Source organism: Gymnoscopelus braueri, assembly GCF_963280865.1.
Source record: "Gymnoscopelus braueri genome assembly, chromosome: 5".
Classification (NCBI taxonomy): domain Eukaryota; kingdom Metazoa; phylum Chordata; class Actinopteri; order Myctophiformes; family Myctophidae; genus Gymnoscopelus; species Gymnoscopelus braueri.
This window is the reverse complement of record NC_137606.1, coordinates 55,888,038-55,893,037: the sequence shown is the minus strand read 5'-3', so window position 1 is coordinate 55,893,037 and position 5,000 is coordinate 55,888,038. Positions and strand designations below refer to the sequence as shown.

General features: G+C 44.4%; 1 protein-coding gene across 1 annotated transcript in view; it reads left to right on the top strand.

Annotated features, from left to right (window-relative positions):
* The window catches only part of gucy1a2 (guanylate cyclase 1, soluble, alpha 2), a gene marked incomplete at its 3' end in the record, with an annotated part of 66,993 nt that overhangs the window by 13,242 nt on the left and 48,751 nt on the right, over positions 1–5,000 (top strand).

The window sequence follows — 5,000 nt, the reverse complement described above, 5'->3', positions numbered from 1 at the left end:
AAACGCGGGCAAAAATCCTTGATTATGCGGGCTAAAACTCTTGATTATGCGGGCTAAAATCCTGGATTTTGCAATGAAACAACAGTTTTTTTTTTTCAATTTTATGCTGTGAAATTGTGGGAAGTTGCGAAATATGCGGAAAGTTGTGAAATATGCGGCAATATGCGAAATATGCGATATGCGAAAAGTTGCGAAAAATCCGGAAATATGCGATGCGATGCGCATATTATGCGATGCGATGCGCATATTATGCTATGCGATGCGCATATTATGCAATGCACATGTTATGCGATGCAATGCGCATATTATGCGATGCGATGCGCATATTATGTGATGTGAAGCGCATATTATGCGATGCGAAGCGCATATTATGCGATGCGATGCTCATATTATGCGATGCGATGCTCATATTATGCGATGCGATGCTCATATTATGCGATGCGATGCTCATATTATGCGATGCGATGCGCATATTATGCGATGCGATGCGCATATTATGCGATGCGATGCTCATATTATGCGATGCGATGCTCATATTATGCGATGCGATGCGCATATTATGCGATGCGATGCTCATATTATGCGATGCGATGCTCATATTATGCGATGCGATGCTCATATTATGCGATGCGATGCTCATATTATGCGATGCGATGCTCATATTATGCGATGCGATGCTCATATTATGCGATGCGATGCTCATATTATGCGATGCGATGCGCATATTATGCGATGCGATGCTCATATTATGCGATGCGATGCTCATATTATGCGATGCGATGCGCATATTATGCGATGCGATGCTCATATTATGCGATGCGATGCTCATATTATGTGATGCGATGCTCATATTATGCGATGCGATGCGCATATTATGCGATGCGATGCTCATATTATGCGATGCGATGCGCATATTATGCGATGCGATGCTCATATTATGCGATGCGATGCTCATATTATGCGATGCGATGCGCATATTATGCGATGCGATGCTCATATTATGCGATGCGATGCTCATATTATGCGATGCGATGCTCATATTATGCAATGCGATGCTCATATTATGCGATGCGATGCTCATATTATGCGATGCGATGCTCATATTATGCGATGCGATGCGCATATTATGCGATGCGATGCTCATATTATGCGATGCGATGCGCATATTATGCGACGCGATGCGGCCTTTTTGAAAAAACGTTACTCCCGCATAATTATGCGCCATTTAGCTGCTTATGCAATACAATACCATAACTATGTATATATGCCTGGGAGCTGAGAGCGTACTGTATGCTGCTCTGAGAGATAACGATCTCCTGGAGGATGTGTGTTATCGTTGCTGTCGGGCAGAAACCTCTTTATCTCCTTATGTTAACTTTTTGTGTTTTGTTTCGTAAATGAACGCCCTAGTTGATGCTACAGTTCACACGAAAGCATCAAAAGTAGCAGATCTACAAGCTCGAAACGCGGCGCTCAAGCGCTTCGAGCTTGTTGATCTGCTACTTTTGCCGTTTTTGAATTTGAATCCTGAAAAGTAAACATTTTGGACGTAAGAGAGGTTTCCACCCGACAGAGACGATATACAATAGTATTTTTTTTCTTTCTCTTGTCTCACTACAGAGGGATTTTATTTAGTTTGGGTTAGTTCTGGCTTGTTTGGTGTTTTGTTATGGTATCTTCAGTGTGTTTGATTATGGTAATAAAATAAAAAAGGTATTCTCTGTTGTTACACGCGATGCAACGCGTTGTGAGCTTGTATATCTGCTATTTTCACGGGTTTGGGTCCCAGTAGGGAGACATCAAATTTCTCCTTTGGGTCTCAAACTAAAAAGTGTGGGAAATCAGTCATCTCACCACTCAAACAGAGAGGTGTCCCTTTTGGAACCTCAACCTCTTAGGAACAACTCACGGCCAAAGCACTGCTCCACTTCTCTCCCAACTTGCTACAAAAATCGCTCATGCAAAAGTATATAAAGACTTCTATTTTATTTTCCACCTTCACATGTGTCTCCTTTTATAATAATCATAAAGTGCTCTATATTTCAGCTCGCAATTTACTTCCGCCAGGTCTTTTTTAAACAGCCAATCATCTGCGACACAGTGCGCACCCTTTGACGGGAGGGAGAGAGAGAGAGAGGGGTGAGAGAGAGAGCGAGGGAGGGAGCGAGGGGGGGAGAGAGAGAGAGGGAGGGAGGGAGGGAGGGAGGGAGGGGGGAGAGAGAGAGCGAGAGCGTGGGAGGGAGGGAGGGGGAGAGAGAGACAGAGATAGAGAGAGAGAGAGAGAAGGACAGGGGAAAGAGAGAGAGAGGGGGAAAGAGGGAGGGAGGGCGAGAGAGAGAGAGAGAGAGAGAGAGAGAGGGGGAGAGAGAGAGGACAGAACAGCCTCGCGCTGTTGCCTTGGGAATTAATCAAAATAATTTTACAAATCCACGGAACACCACCATTTTGCATGGCCACATCCTACTTTATCCTACTTTATAAACAATAACATCCACGTAGAAATCGTCTTAGAAAGACGATACAACTAATACACCGGAGCCGCCATCTTGCGCATGCTCACTGCTCAGACCGAATTCTTTGGGTAACGCTTTTGCGTGTGACACACAACAAGTGCCGTCTGCGGCGATGAAACGTGACTTCTCTGTGCCCTGACAGCAGACCTGATTCTATGGGTAAACGCATTTGAAAAAAAAAACTAAACAAACGTCAATTACAAATAAAAGATTAATGTTAGTGGTGTAAAATGCCACCAAAAAAGATTCTGAAGCCTGCTGCAGTTCAACAGAAAATAGCAAGCCTATTTTCAAAACCCAAGTCAAGTAATGATGATGACCCCTTATAAGAGAAAAACTCTGAGGTGGAGTGTTTATTATTTATATTATTATTTCTCTTTAAAATTGAATTGCACAGTATTTCTGTGTTGCAGCACTTTAAACATTAAATGGACTATATATCTTATTAAATTGTGGACATTTATTCCTTTCCACTTACCAGACACTTTCTTTATGGTAAAAATGAGTATAAAAAGCAAAATACAGAATTCAGAAATATTAAAATGGAAAAAACGGAATTTTGGAAAAAATACAACGGAATTGGGAAAAAAAAAAAAGGATTTCATATGGCTCTAACAGACAGAGAGGGAGAGAGAGAGAGAGAGAGAGAGAGAGAGAGAGAGAGAGAGAGAGAGAGAGAGAGAGAGAGAGAGAGAGAGAGAGAGAGAGAGGGTGAGAGAGAGCGCGAGAGAAAGAGGGAAAGAGGGAGGGAGGGAGAGAGAGAGAGACAAGGAGCGCGTGTGTGTGTGTGTGTGTGTGTGTGTGGGGGGGGGGGAAGAGACACACGGACACACAGTAGAGCTGTCAGTTCTCCTCTATATAATCCCATTCGAATTGTTGTGCTCATGTTCGTTGTGTGAAGCTTAATGTCACAGTGTTTGCGTTGGAGCGCCTCAGTGCGGCTGCAGAGTTCATGTGCAACCTCTTGCACAACCTCTGTGGCTTCACAGTTTCCCGTTTTCCTTCACCGTGTCTGTGTCTGCCTGGGTGCGCGAGCGACATGTTCGCTGTTCGCCATGTGTTGTCTGCCTCAGCCCAGGGTTGCCAGGTTGCGCGACCAACAAGCAATGCACACACACAATTCGTTTGCATCTTTCCCTTTCGTTTTTTCTCCCTTTGTACTCCATTAATCTCAGAGCTAGACCACACTAGGTCTCCAGGGACCCCCAAGGGTCTCCAGGGACCCCTGTGATGTTTCGCAGGGGTCCGAAGGGGTCTGTGATGTTTTGCAGGGTTCAGAAGGGGTCCGCGATGTTTCGTGGGGGTCCCAAGACTCCCAGGGGGTCTATGTGAGACCGAGGTGGGTCCCCACTGGGTTGCCCATGTGGGCTTTAGGTGGGTTCTACCTGGGCCCTAGGTGGGCCCCAACTAGACAAGTCTATGTGGGACCGAGGTGGGTCCCAACTGGGACTGGGCCCTAGGTGGAACCCAACTAGGCTCTTCTATGTGGGACCGAACCTTATTCGACAGACAGGGGGACAGACACACAGGGACAGAGAAAGAGAGGCGCACAGGACACTCAGCGTTGCCATGTCCTCTGATTATAAGCGAATTTGCCTTACTTTTCACCAGTGTTGCCATGTCCCAATATTATAAGCGACTTCTACCTACTTTCACACAATACTCTCGCTCACACTGTGAGGTGGCTGTACGTTGGATCTGCGATGCGAAGTGTACGACGCGTCACGCTAGATGTGAGGGCCGCGCAGCGGCCCGAACTTCTAGTCCCCACAAACAGCCTTTGTCATCACGGGTTGGGCCTTTTCATCTGGTTTATTTCCTTGTGGCTATCTACTGTAGCACATTGTACACCGGGCCGGGGCATGGTGGTTTTTGTGGCTACAGTTTGTAGCCACATGGAAATAGAGAGTGCTTTTGATCTGAGACACAGCTGTTGTCTGTGCAACAGTCAAGCCTGTTACGGTGTGTGTGAGTTTGTGAAGCAGTGGTGTGTTTGGGTCAAACAAGTCAAGTTCATGGAAGATTTAAACCCCTCGCTGAACTGATATTTTAACCCACTTTTGTGGTTGTTGTGGTCAGTGTTGATTTTGACAGCACATTTTGATCTATTTTGTCATATTTTAGTCATCTGCCTTCTAGCCTAGTTTTAGTTGACTAAATATCATCAAGACTTTAGTCGACTGAATCTACAATTGATTTAGTCGACTGAAATGCATTTCGGATATTGCATTTCAGATATTTTTCGCCATAGTTTTAGTCGATACAATTAAGCAAGACGCTGAAGCCCATATAAAAAAAAGCACCATTAACCATTTATTATACTTATTTAAAGGTAGGGTAAGTGATTTACTTTGGTTAAAATAAGTGTTAAATAGCTCTATATTCTGATAGTACTCATTGTTATAGAGTGTTTGTTCAGTAAAAAGTGTCTCCAATGTCTCTCCAGCTCTTTATTAAACAGAAAATGCATTTTCAGTGCTCTCTCCT